The sequence below is a fragment of the Mirounga angustirostris genome, unplaced genomic scaffold (genome assembly GCF_029215605.1).
Source record: "Mirounga angustirostris isolate CCGP_5_RB_7025 unplaced genomic scaffold, mMirAng1.0.hap1 SCAF_1, whole genome shotgun sequence".
Classification (NCBI taxonomy): domain Eukaryota; kingdom Metazoa; phylum Chordata; class Mammalia; order Carnivora; family Phocidae; genus Mirounga; species Mirounga angustirostris.
In genome coordinates, this window is record NW_026991709.1 from 137,752,762 (window position 1) to 137,767,284 (window position 14,523).

The 14,523-nt window shown below is 42.5% G+C and overlaps 1 protein-coding gene and 1 long non-coding RNA gene across 23 annotated transcripts in view; one reads left to right on the forward strand and one right to left on the reverse strand.

Moving 5' to 3' along the window:
• Positions 1-14,523, reverse strand: part of THRB (thyroid hormone receptor beta) — a 404,443-nt gene that overhangs the window by 370,191 nt on the left and 19,729 nt on the right. For 4 of the 21 annotated variants that reach the window (XM_064588697.1, XM_064588628.1, XM_054504449.2 and 1 more), the window contains exon 1: positions 2,005-2,133. The exons of 2 other annotated variants lie outside the window; for them this stretch is intronic. The gene's annotated coding sequence lies outside the window, so the exon portion shown is untranslated. Of the gene's footprint in view, positions 1-1,525; positions 1,660-2,004; positions 2,377-2,436; positions 2,656-2,764; positions 2,862-2,882; positions 3,061-3,191; positions 3,374-14,523 lie in introns of those variants that run through there. 15 more of the 21 variants (XM_054504461.2, XM_054504451.2, XM_064588669.1 and 12 more) reach the window with 10 other exon arrangements.
• LOC123863869 (uncharacterized) lies at positions 1,656-12,731 on the forward strand. Of its 2 annotated transcripts, XR_006795661.3 has the most exons (3): positions 1,656-1,794; positions 3,758-3,871; positions 7,861-12,731. It is a non-coding gene; the product is annotated as an uncharacterized LOC123863869 (long non-coding RNA). The 2 variants fall into 2 exon arrangements; XR_006795660.2 differs by lacking the exon at positions 7,861-12,731 and having other exon boundaries at positions 3,758-4,575.

Consider the following 14,523-nt stretch of genomic DNA (forward strand, 5'->3'; position numbering starts at 1 on the left):
TCCTCTTGTAAGGTCAGTCACTCCATAAAACAATATTCCAATGTCAATAAAACTATGCCTTTGCATTATAATGCCAACAGGAATTGCTTCATTAAAAAAAATAGTTCTATGGCTATATTTAGTAGCACTTACTCTCACTCACTAAAAAAGAAAAGCAAATCATATCTACTACCAGATGGTCCAACTTCCAATATATATAAAACTTTGAAATTCATTAAAAATAAGATTCTGATAGTATCAGTTTAACATGTACAAATAATAAATGGTTGTTCATCAGTGCCTTCCCATATAATACCCAAAACAAATCACTTACTATTGAATTTCTGTTAGACTCGATTAAAAACCCTTAGCCAACTGGCATGAAAACATCCACTGCTCAAAATACTTTTCATCAAAATACCTTTCTATTTAATGTTTCTTAGTTCCTGACTTGTTTCGGAATAAGAAAGGTAAGCAGAAGTGAATTAGGGTGCAGATCAGTCACTGTGAATTTTCAGAATGAATCATGGAATATTTTGACTAAAATGCAATTTTTATTACTTTGTAATCTAGTGCGTGCTACATATTATTAAAATGTCAATAAGCATACTAAATTAAAATAAAGCCAAATAATGTAAAGATATTGCTCAACAGGTCTACATGATCCAAAATATTTACCATTATAAAGACTGCTGTGCTCTGAGATTAAGACACTGTCCAAGGAATGCTTAATTTTTTGAACTTCAAAACTGGTCTTTAAAACTGCATCTCACTAGCACCCAAGACCAGTAACAGGCTAAGAGGAAGACTCTGTTTCAAATTTATTTACTGACGATTAGGCACAATGTTTGAATCTTCACAAATTCTAAATGTGTGTGGAGAGGGGAGGGTGGAGAGTATGAACTTGTTTGTTCAGGTAAACTCTTTCCTTTTTCTTTGACTCACTTTATGAACTGTTAAGCTTCTAGACCCTCTGTAAAATTTCCTATTTGGGGAAAATTATACATTTAACCTTTAATAAATGAAAAAACACCCCATGCTCCCCCCCTCCCCAACAAATCGGAAGGCTTAAGAATTAGCGCTAATATTAATCCAACAGTGGTCATTGGGAAATCCTCCTCCAAAATGACAACCGCAGCTAGGAAGGACGCGATCTATTAAGGGAAGAAAAAAAAAAAAAAACCTCCCCCAATTTAGTCCTCCTCCGTAGGAGGTCGGGGGGCCGGGAGGCCGGGGCGGGGGAGAGCACAGCTGGCTCAACTCCTGGTTGCCAGAACCAACTCGAGTCGACCCAGAGGAAGATGCTGCGTCAAAAGAAGAGCAAGGCAAAGAAGCGCGACCCAGGTGGCGAGCGAAATCGCCACCGAGTCCCTGAGAAGGCGGGGAGAAGCCAAGTCGCCAGGCACCCGCAGCCGCGCACGCCAACATTCAGGATTATTCTCCTTTCCAAACCCCGGAGTTCCGGAGCAGGAGGAAAAAGGGGGATGGGGGACCCACAGTCCCTTTAAACCGCCTCCCCGCTCCCCGCCCCCCGGTGTCTGCCAACCTTTTCCGAACCCCCGTGTCACAGAACTTCCTCATCATGGAAACTTCCACTCGGTTCGGCGCTGAGGATGCCAAACTCCATTTCACAAGGAGCTTGTCAACAGCTGGGCTTGGGGGTTTGAGGAACAGAGCCGCTGCGATTGGAGGGGGCCCCCAGCCGCCCGGCTCCACCACTGCCCACGCTGGGGCTCCCGGACTGCGGCCGCGCGGTGCCGGAGCACGAGGGGCACCTCCTCCCGGACCCGGGGTGCAGAAACCCGGCGGAGGCAGGTAACGCGGCGGCTGACACCCCCCCCACCCACCCACACCCGCCTGCCCGCCCGCCTGCGCGCCCAGCTTCGCCGCCCGCACCTCTCAGGTTCCCGCGACACCCCCGCCGCCAGCCTGCCCACCCTTCTGGACAGTTGGAGCTGCCGCCCCATCCTCCTCCCCCCCTCCCCCACACGCCCCCGCTTCCACGCAGTCCTCTCGCCAAATTACCAGTGCCCTCGAGACGGTTGGGTTGAGCACCCCTGCCCGGGGAAGGTAGCCTGCGGGCGCTTGCCCCGAGCCCGGGGAACCGAAGGTCTCCTTTCCAAGCGCACTCACATTATTCATGCAAAGTTAATCCCCGCCGCGTCACGGCCGCCCGCCCGAGGATGTGCGCCTTCCTTGGCCAAGCCCCGCAGTCTCCACCCTCCTCCGCCCCCTCCTCCCGGCGGCGGGGTCCCGGGGAGCGCAGGCGACGGGACGTCGCGCGAGTCCTGCAAAATGTCAACTTCTTGGGCGAAGAGAGGCGGCCGCCGCCAGGGCCGCGCCGGCCCCCCCGGCCACTCCACTTTTATAGGCGTAGGAAGCGAGTGTGGCTCCCCGCCTCTCCGGGCCCCCCGCGCGCCCGGCCCGCCCCGGCCAGCTCCCCGGGCGCTGCCTTACTCCGGGCCCGGGGCGCCGGCTCCGCGCCGCGTCTGCGAACCGGTGACCTGGTTTCTCCTTCAACCCTCGCGGCGGTCCTACTCCCGCGGCCGCGGCGGCGCCGGCGGCGGCCAAGAGCAAGCAGACCCGGCTCCGCCAGGGGCGCAGCGAGGAAATGGCCTCCCCGCCGCTCGCCCCGCCGCCGCGACCGCCCCGAGCCGCCGGGCTGGCACCCGACACCCCCCGCTCGGCCCCGGGCCGGCGCCCAGAAGTGTCCGCCCCTCGGTGCTCGCGGACCCCTACCCCGCGGCCCACGCACACACCGCCCCGGGCCGGCCCGTCTCCGCACCTGCCTCCCCAGGTTCGGGCGCTCCCTCTCCTCCCAGTGCCGACCGTGCCCTCCACCCAGGGTGCCCTTTACAGGGTGGCAGTGTTGCTGTGGGTTGGGTGGCCGCGCGTCCACCCACCCGGCGGCGTGCGCACCGAGGTTCGGGTTTGGGCGTCATTCCTCTGGTAGGAGAAAAGGAAGAAATGGGGGACGAGTGACAAGGAGGCGGGGGACCTTCCAGAAGCACGGGCTTTTCTTCGCCCGGCAAGACCAGCGCGGCCCCTGCCACCGCGCTCCTCCCTCTTTCTCCAAACCACTTGTGGCGCGTGTCGGGCGGACAGAGCGCTCTGGCTCCTCCTGGGGCCTCCCATGGGCCGGGCGGTCTGGAGTTCCCTTACCGTCACCCGGCCCCCGGCCCCTCCACCCCCCATGATAGTTTGGAAAATACCTGGCTTGCCTTTGAGCGAGACACCCCTCCGCAACATTATGCACATCCTGGGAGATGTGTGCAGAGTTGAGACACTCCACAGGTTCCAGAAGGGCTGCCCTATTAATTTGTCTTTGCCCTGGATATGCACAAATAAAACCCGGAAGACAAAAATCGTTTATACTCTTGAAGAGTTCTGTCCCAGGCAAATATGAATTTCTAAAATGCCCTCCCCCACCCCCCACCTCAAGTCTTGAAAGCCAAGGGTTTCGGTTGGGAGAAAATGAAGCGGGCAGCTGCATTCTGGTCTAGAAGAATGCTTGTAAAAATACTGAGTCCCCAAAAAGCTAAACTGCAGTCAGTACGAAGCTGTAGTTGCAACAAAACTATTTTGACGACATAGTACAATTATTTTCTTATGGATAATATTAAAACAATTCCTACTTCATTAGTCAATATACACATTTATGCGTACAGAAATGTGATAGAGCTATGGCGATTTGTATCCTCAACTGTCTGAGCAATGCATAGATGATTTATTGGAGAGTTTTACAGATTTCCAGCCGGTGACGTGTGATTTATTCCAGGTTCTTGTGAGCATCCCACGGAAAGGAGCGAGAAGCCGCCACCCTAGCTAACAGCATTAACAACCACAACCGTCAGGAATTCTGTTGCCTACGCCTGAATGCGCAGTGTTTCAGGTGCTTCAGTCGAGGAAAGTCGCAGACCTCAAGGCTCCCTGGCGAGAGGGAGGGGCCTCCCAGTCAGACTCCATGGACCTTAAATCCCCTCGGTTCTTGGCGACAAATCCGTGCTTTGTTTTCTTTTTCACTCGTAATAAGGCTATACCATGTAGGACTTGCAGGTTTTGTAGCTGGAGAGTTGTCCTCCCTTGCAGGGAAGTTCCTGGGCTTTGCTCCAAAGCGGCCCCGGGATGTTTTGGTTGGTTTGGAGGAAAGCGGTGGAGTCTGCACCGTTTGTTCCAAATAGGTGGCCCCCTGGTGGCTAACTGTGGGTGAAAACTCTGGCCACTGAGGAAAAAGCTTGGCTCTGACAGGCCGCAACAGCGGACAGCCTGGTCTTCCCAGGGGCCACAGAGCCATGTAGACAACTTCATAATAAGGGGGGAAGTGGGAGGAGAGTGATGCCAACCTTCCTTCACAAAGGTGGTTAATAGGCCCTAAACCCTGGTGGAACTTAAAATTTTTTTTTCTCTTCCTGAGTATAACTTGGAGCTAAATTCCTTCTTAAGAAGGAAACATCATACAGAGAATGAAGTATAACAAACACTGTTGCTTCCCTTTGTCTAAATGGCTTTGTTTTTCTGATCTCATTTTGCCTGGAAACTTCTGAAAGAAGGAGTAAATTACAACATGAAATAAATAGCATGGTATTATTCAAACAATTCATGAGACTGTGATTGTAACAATGTTATATAACAATGGGGGAAGGCAATTTTAATGCAACATTATTGAAACAACATGAACTACTAAGGATTCCATGAATTGGCCCTCTGAGGGCTGATTCCATGATGGCAAACAAGGACTGACAACAGAACGCGGCATTGCTTTTTCTTAGTTTTCACAAAGGCAGACAATGGAGGAATAATGTTATGGGGACCTGACTGAAGGCAAAAATTATATTCAGACTTTAGAGCATATGGCCCCGTGTTCCAGTCTAGCTGGTTTGAGAGGGCACATCAGAGCCACCTGTAAGACATCCTCATTACCAGGATCTACAAATTCCAAGTTGCTGCCTTGGTTCAAGGAAACAATTCATTTTTATATTCATTCATCCATCCACTGCTGGGGTGAGAAGATAAATAAAACCTAAAGTCCAACAGGACTGGGATTACACTGAAGCCAGTGAGGCCAGTGATACAAATACAGGGTCTGAAACTGTCTTTATTTAAACTCTTGATATATTCAAGAAAATTGAACAATATATTGCATTAAATAATATTTAATTATATTGCATTAAAATATAGTTTCTCTTGATTCCTGAGTTTTTGATGCCCCTTAAATTATGCACTCAAGGCAAGTGCAGGTCCTCATTCTGCTGTGCCTTCAATACTAGCAGAGTCTAATCAGTAAAGTAAAACTCAAGTAGAATTTGCTCAGTGTCAAAGGTAATCAATATATGGTAAGGAACTTTAGGTCAGGGAATTAGAGATGGCGGGGCATTATGAGAGAATGGAAGAAATCAGGAGAGATATCACTGAATGCAACCATGGCACTTGAACCAGTCCATCAAGGATGGACCAGAGTTTACTAGGGAGTATTCAAACCAGAGGAAGTGCTATTCCAGGCACTGGAACCACTGAGATTCTTTCTTTCATTCAGCAACTCCTTAGGCTGGTTGTGCAGCCAAATGACCCAGCCCTGGAGATTCTCATTCTGCCTGTTTATTGTTAGTTCCTGGAATTTATTTTGGCTATGAAGGCCCCAGAAGTGATTCTGGTCCCATTGGCTAGACAGATAAGAATGCCAAGCCTGTCCCTGCCCTTTAGGAAAGACAGACTATTGGGGAGATGACATGTTCAAAATTAACTCTACTTTAAGAGTGAAGGTGCAATGAGAAATATATAAATACAACTTGCTAGGTGATTGCTGGTGAGGAGGCCATGATAGCCCAGAAATTGTGGTGGTGGGGGGGGGGGTAAGATTTCCTGCAGAAGATGGCCAGATAGATCTTGTGGGAGAAGTCATAGAGAGGGAAAGAAACAGCTGGCTATAGTATTTGCAAGGCCTAGTACAAAATGAAAATGGGGGGCCCTTAATTCAAAAAGCAGGAAAAAAGTGCCCTTGCAGGTACAAAACATAAAGCTATCTCCCTTTTTTCCATGTTCTCTTTTTGAAATTGTCATGGTATTTTTTATTCACTATTTAATATCATTCTAAATAAAGAAAAATAAGCATTTTAAATTATTAGCATTCATTTTACTGTTCATCTTTATATTATGCAATGCTAGTTTTAAATGAAAAAATAGGAGCATTTAACTCCTTTGTGAAATCAACAGAATTACACAATTTGTATTTTTGTGGCTAGTTCACGTAGTTTGCAGTTTGTATATGCATATGTGTTTTGTTCTTATCAGAACAGTGGAAACACAGCACAAAACTAACGAACTGTTATTTTTACTTCTTGATATGTGCCCATTCTACCAAGATTCTATCTTTGACTTACTTATTGATGAGTAAGGAAGAACTGAAAGGAAAAGGAACTTTGGGTTGCCCTTTCCTTCTATGTTTTCACTTTCAGAGTAAATGGTTAACTAATGCAGGGAAGTAAGATGAGTAAGATAGGAAATGATAGAGTTTCATGGTTGTTGCTTTCTTTCTGCATTCAAGGCAAGAATGGAATGGAATGGAATGGAATGGAATGGAATGGAATGGAATGGAATGGAAAGGAAAGCATGGCCTCTAGGGGTTGTCAGTGCCCCCCCCCTTACTCAGTCATAGATGTAACATGCTTGTCTTGTACTCAATTTGAGTTTTGTTGACCTCTCACACATTGTGGGGCCATTGGAATTCTGTGCTCATGGGGCATCAAGAATGTTATATGTGAGTGTTGATTCACAAGATCCTTGGGAGCTACCAGTTATAATCTGAAACTGGTCCCCATACACAGAAGACAGGGAAAGATCAAAGATCAAAGAGTCAAGCCACTCCAGGTTAGTAGGTGGTAAGTTTAATGAGCAAGGGAACTTACACATGAGGCTGGTCTTGGGCAGCTGCAAGACAAGTAGATCTCCACACCCACCTGCCAAATCTTAAATGTTTATGTAGAGGCCTTGATGGTATTCAGTCACCTATACCATCCAGGTCTCAAGACCTCATCACTCTCTCAAGGGTGTATCCTTGGGGTAGCTTCTGGGAGCAGGGAAGGCAAGAGGAACCCATATTTCAAGGACAGGGGAAAGGGTGAGGAGCCCCTAATTGCCGGGGTCCAGCTCTTGAGTCAACAGGTGGTCACAGCCTCTCAATGACCTCCCCTAACAGTGAGTGGAGCAGCAAAGAATGGCAGTGGACACAAATTCAAAGATAAAATTAGTGGGAATTTCAAGACGGTGAAAACAGAGTATTAAACTGAGTGCCAGGCTAAAAGCATGGGGACCTTCTGAGTTTTGGACCCTGTGCAACTGCACAGATTGCATGCCCATGAAACTGGCCTGGCAAAAGAACTTGATCCTTTGTTGTGGTAGAAGCCTAGGGCATGTTGGAGATGCAGTAGACAGTCTGGTATGGATGCTGATAGAAGAAGTATGTACTATAGCTAACATTCTAAAATATGTATTATTTCCAGATATTGTCCTAAATACTTCACACATTTTTAAGAAATTGCCCATGAACTCTGTGAAGCTGTATCATAATGCACTGCATTTTCCAGATAGGGAAGCTAAAACATAGGAAGACCAAATAATTTGCTTAAGCTCAGGCCCAGGTACTGGTGGCAGAGGCTATACTCTTAACCAGTCCATCAGGCTACCTTTATGTAGGAGAGGGAGTTATGGGGCAGCCATATGGAGATGGATAATATGAGCATGTCTGGGAGTCATGGGACATGTCCCTAGCTCCTTGATTAAGGGACTGCTGTTCACTGGGAGGATCAGAAAAGGCCTAAGTAAAACAAGCATGTCACTAGCTAGAAACTTCAAAAATTCCCTAATTACATTCTCTTTGTTTTCCAGCTGGAGGTAGAAGATTCTGAGGCACCAGGGCAGGAAATGGCAAGCCACAAGCCGGAAAGACCCTGGGTCCCTTGATCACAATCTGGAAAAGAACCAGAACACTCATATTCAACTGTTACAGTGATTGAGTAATCAACTTCTGGCATATAATAAGCCACTGAAATGTGCAAGTTTATTTGTTGTGGTAGTTCATGTCATCCCAACACACCCATCAACCAAGCCAAACTCCACCAGAGCATAATTTTTTCTTTAAATAGATACAATTAAAATAATAAAATAGGCCTATGTATGTCAAAAAGACTATAGCTCCAAAACAAAGGCTATGTTAAAAAAAAAAAAGGCCAGAGCAATAATTTTTAAATTGAAGTGTAATTTATTTATAGTAAAATTGGCAAATTCTAAGTGTTTAGTTTGATTAAATTTTACATTTTTATACCTATGTGTAATGACCACCCAGAACAAGATAGGCATTTCCAGCAACCCAGAAAGTTTCTCTATAGGTCTTCTTTGTTGATAACCACTCCCTTTGTAGATGTGAATGCTATTTTGACTTCTGTCATCATTTATTAGCTTCACCAGTTCTTGAACATCATATAAATAGAACCATACAATGTGTTCTCTCTTCTCTCTGGTTTCTTTTACTCAATGTATGATTTTTAGATAAATCCACATTATTTTGTGGATTAGAAAGTTGTTATATTTTTCATTTCTATTTGATATTCAATCATATAAATAGACTACAATTTGTTAGTCATTCTCCAACTAAGGGATATTTGGGTTATTTCCAGTTTGAGACCATTACAAATAAAGTAGCTATGACAATTCTTAAATAATTCTTTTTGTGGACACATGCATTCATATCTCTTGGGCATATGCTTAGGAGTGGAATTGCTGGAATATATTATTTCTTAATTATTCTAGTAAAGCTCTCTGAGGTACTAGCACAATTATGAGACACTAGAAGATGAGCAATTAGCATTTACTGGCTTCTCTTCATTCTTACAATTATCACAAATAAAATATTCAACAAAGTTATGTGGAGTTGAACTTGAGTGAATAAATATTATCCAATATTCTAAGTATAAAAATCTTCAAAACAATCAATATTCAAATCTATGGTGGCCCTATGTAGCAATTACAAGCTCAGCTAGTAGCCACAAACTAAAAGCCTATGCAAAAATGAAGATGCTGATGAATTAAAGTGCATCTGGAAAAAGGTGAATGAAGAAAGGAACTTAGGAATACCAAAACCCTTTTAAATTCAATCTTGATTTTCAGCTCTCTGAAGGATAGGTTTAAGATGAGCTGAGTAATTGCTAATTGGACTGTAATAAGCTATGTTCGTTGTGAGCACACAAAGTATAGGGCGTTGTTAAATTCTTTGCCAATCATAGAAGAAATCTAGTGGTTCATGACATACCTCCCCAAAACATGTCAATTAAGTGTATTTCCTTTTTTTTTAGTTATGTTTATATGCAACAAAAGTGGAAATGTAATTTTAAAAAATTCTGTGAAAATATCCTTTCTGTTTAGAAAGGGAATAAAGGTGAATCTTACTCATTTTCATAGAATGAATTCTAATTTATCTAGATACAATAATACATATATGATGCTTATGATTATGGGTTATTTTCAGATCCTTAAAAACCCTGAATGAGTCATATCTAGAGTGATAGTCATAACTTCAAATTTACTTGTTTTTGTTGGCTTAAATGAGATTCTCAATTTGAGGGCAATATAAGTTTATTCACCTTTTCTATTTTCATATATTATGGCTCTCTTTTACAATAAACTTGCCTCATCCTAAGTTTACAAAGCACTGCATAAAATAGTACAGATCTCCTTCAGATGCAACTGCAGACCACATTTTGGATATCTATAAATGATACATTTGACTCAATCAAATTTAGAACTGGCAGAAAAAAACAAGGAAGGCCTGAGTTTCCATTTATGCAGACTCAGAGCAAAACCTCCCACTGTGGTTCATATCAAATAATGGGCTGTTAAAGATTTGAGCATTGTGTCTTTGCTGATCATTTTGTGCATGTCACCTAGCTTCTCTACACCTCCGTTTCCTCATTTGTAAAAAATGGAGAAAACAATCATGCCTGCTTGATGGTGATGTTGTGAGAAATACCTGTGATCATAAACAGATAATGCAGTACACAGTGTTTGGCACATAGCAGGTGCTCAATGAATATTATCTGTTATTCTTGAAAAAAAAATTTATGCTATTTGAAAGTCCAGAAAAATGGCAAAGGCCAACATCTTTTCTTGAAAGATAATGTCTTCTAAATTAATTAACTCAACAAATATTTACAAGTATTTGTAACAGTATTTACAAACTGCCTATTCCTGGGCTGGCACTATTATAGGCTCTGGAGAGAGAACAGTGAGCAAAACAATCAAAATCCCTCCCCTTGTGGGGCTTACATGTCTTTGAACAGGATATCAATTCTCTGAAAGAGAAGGGACACTCCTATCTTGGCAAAGATTGAGCACAAACTCAGATACATGGCTGAATTCAGATTTGCAAAAATAATATCTTCTGGCAAAAGACTCCTTTGCTGATCAACAAGTTCCAGCCTTTCATGATGCTCTTTTGGAAGAAATGACTCCGTTTTTAGAAAAATATTTTCATATTTTTTTCTGTAGCATTTCCTAACTACAAACTTCTTAAGTTAGAATACCTTTCTCTAATATTGTTTCTAGACTACCTGAAATTTTTTTCTAACACAGGTGAAAGTAAAGTCATCCAGAAAGTTCCAAATGTTGGATTTGGCGCTGAGCTTATCTGATCTCAGCCATGCTCTTAATTACTTGTATTTCCTTGGCCTAATCATTTCTTTCCTAGTCCTCCTATTCATATGAGTAAATGCAAGGGATTGGTTTGATTCCTAAAATCTCTCTGAGTTCTTACATTTCAAAAGTATATACAATTTTATCTCCATTCAGCGACCAGAAAAATTACCTTTATTTTGTGGAGAGCTCTTTACTTTTATTAACAATATTTTTGAGTTTATTAAATAAACTAAGAACCTGGGAAATACAATTTTTAAAAGCTGGATCTGGTATTCTTCTCCACTTCATGGGGTAAAAATGAAATGGGCTCAAGTTCCCTCCATGATGGCAGCTTCTTTTGGAAAGACAAGAAAGCAGCTTCTTTTTTCCCCCATGATTATTTTAATAGCATTTTCCACTAGATACATAAGTCAAATGTCAGGAAGATTTTATTTGCTTGTTTGGATAAACTATAGATTAAATTTACTATCACTTTTGGATTTAATTAATTAATGGCAAGAGAATTGATAAATTCAGGCCATCACATATTCTTTTCTGGTATTTCAATGATTCCTACTCATTCTTGCACTCATTCATGACATTAAAAAATGATGGTGATGAACAAAATCAGAAAAGAGCTAAAGAAATGGAGAGATATTCCATGCTCATGCATAGGAATTGTCAAGATGTCAGTCCTCCCCAGACTGATCTGTAGGTTCAAAGCAATCTCAATCAAAATTGCAGCAGTATTTTGCAGATACCAACATCTGAAAGTTTATGCTAAAGTTTATATGGACAGTCAAAAGACCCAGAATAGACAACACAATATTGAAGGAACAAAACAAAGTTGGAGAACTGACACTACCTGACATTAAGGCTTACTATAACACTATAGTAATCAGGACAATGTGATAATTTAAAAAAAAATAGCCACATAGATCAATGGAACAGAATAGAGAGCCCAGAAATAGATACCCATAAATATAGTCAACTGACCTTTGACAAAGTAGAATGGAGCAAAGATAGTCCCTTCAACAAATGATGCTAGAACAACTGGACATCTATGTGCAAAAAAATGAACCTAGATATAGACATTACGTCCTTCACAAAAATTAACTCAAACTGAATCATAGATCTAAATTTAGAATGAATGCAAAATTCTCAAACTCTTATGAGATAACATAGGAGAAAACCTAGGTGACCTTGGTATAGCAATAACTTTTTAGATATAACACCGAAGGCACAGTCCATGAAGACAGCATTAATAAGCTGGACTTCATTCAAATGAAAAACTTCTGCTCTGCCGAAGAAAATGTTAAGAGAATGAGAAGACAAGCAACAGACTCGGAGAAAATCTCTGCAAAGACATATCTGATAAAAGACTGTTATTCACAATACACAAAGAACTCTTAAAAGTCAGTAGTAGGAAAACAAACCATCCAATTGAAAAATGAGCCAAAGATTTTAACAGACACCTCGCTGAAGAAGATACATAGATGACAAGTAAGCATAGGAAAAGATGCTCCATGTCTTACATCATCAAGGAAATGCAAATGGAAACAACAATAAGATACTACTACACACCTATTAGAATGGCCAAAATTCAGAACACTAACAACACCAAATGCTGGCCACGATGTAGAGCAAGAGGAATTCTCATTCACTTCCTGGTGAGAATACAAAATGGGACGGCCACTTTGGAAGACAGTTTGGCAGATTTCACAAAACTAAACATACTCTTATCATTTGATCCAGCAATAGTGCTCCTTGGTATTTAGGCAAAGGAGTTGAAAACTTAGGTCCACACAAAACCTGCACCCAATTGCTCATAGCAGCTTTATTCATAATTGCCAAAACTTGGAAGCAACACAGATATCCCTCAGTAGGTGAAAGGATAAAAAACTGTGGTACCTCTAGATAATAGAATATTAGTCAGTGCTAAAAAGAAGTCAGTTCTCAAGCCATGAAAAGAAACAGTGAAATTACTAAATTTCACTTAGTAATATGCATTACTAAGTGAAAGAAGCCCATCTGAAAAGGCTACATACCTTATGACTCCGACTATGTGGCGTTCTGAAAAGGGCAAAACTATGAAGCCAAAAAAAAAAAAAAAAAAAAAAAAATCAGTGGTTGCTGGCACATTGGAGTGGGACAGGACGAATAGGCACCAATGATTTTTTTTTTTTAAGATTTTATTTATTTATCTGACAGAGAGAGAGACACAGCGAGAGAGGGAACACAAGCAGGGGGAGTGGGAGAGGGAGAAGCAGGCCTCCCGCAGAGCAGACACCCCCGATGCTGGGCTTGATCCCAGGACGCCTGGGATCATGATCTGAGCTGAAGGTAGACGCTTAACGACTGAGCCACCCAGGTGCCCAGGCACCAGTGATTTTTATATTTTTTTAGATTTGTTTGTTTGTGTTTTTTCCATTTTTATTGAGAAATAATTGAATACATCACTGTATAAGTTTAAGGCTTATAGCATGATGTTCTGATTTACATATACTGTGCAATGATTACCACAAACTCTGTATGCTGAATACATGTCATTAGGCATTTGTCCAAATCTACAGAATGTACACCACCAAGAGTGAACCATATGTAAACTATGGACTCTGAGTGATAATGATGTGTCAGGGTAGGTTCATGAAAGGTAACAAACGTACCACTCTGGTGAGGGGTATTGATAATGAGGGAGGCTGTGTGCATGTATAAGGACAGGAGATATAGGGGAAATGTCTGTAGCTTCCCCTTAATTATGCTGTGGAGGTAAAACTGCTCTAAAATAAAGTATTAATAAACAGATGATGATGATGATGATAATGATGATGATGATGATGATGATGATGATGATGATGATGAAGGGTGGTCCTCCATATGAAGATGTTTGCGTTTTTTAAAGGATATAATGGACATTTCCTCTAGCTTAGTTTTTTAACTGCTTTTATCTCTAAGTATAGAAAGAGTGTTGCTGATTCAAACTGTTGGCTTGACTGACATGAAACTGTTCTACCAGGCATTGTTTCATTCTTATCATGTATGTGCCCACCTCTTGGTTCTTCCTCCAGGCTTCAATGCCATAGTGGAAAGAAAGCTTTGTGGTCACTGAAGTTGGAGAGAATACCAGTAGCGAGGAATGACATCAAGTCACTCACATTATTGCCCTCAAGCCATTAATTAAATTCCCTCATCCCCAGTTTTTTCACCTACAAAATGGAGAAAAGCCCCACTGACAAGGGGATTCACTAAAATCACACTTTGAAATGCTGAACCAAGTTGTTGAACCATGCCTGGATCTTGGGTGCTAAATAAAATTCAGCTTTCTTTTCTTCTCACAAATGATCTTTCTTCTGAGTGAGTCCACCATTTTATGATTGATGGTGATGATAAAATGCACATGAGTGGTCAGCAGCGACTGAGACCAAATGTCCTCAGGAGAGGCAGTGGTGGGAAGATGATGGGTTTGGCCCCCACCACCCTGCTCCACTATTGACTGCACATTTGTCACAGCTTGGAAAATCAGTTTGCCTTTCAAAAAAAGGACCATATGAAGAGAAAAGAAAGAAATGGTTCTCAGTGTTGGGTTCTCCTAGCCCCAGTATTCTCATCTGCAGCATGGGAGTAATAGTTTCTGCCCCTCCTGCATCATGAAATTAAATTGTAAGGATCTGATGTGATAAGAGATGTGAAAAATATCTCCCATGTGTACAGCAGCCTACAAACACAATGTGCTGTTGTCTGGGGAAATCCACAGATGCACAAGGAGCATGTTGAAATGATATGCTGTGACCTGAGAAATCACAGACCCTCTACAAGCCAGAGACTTGGGGACTTTATGTATTTGAGTGATACCCAGTTCTGGTGTCAAAACTGAAACCAGTC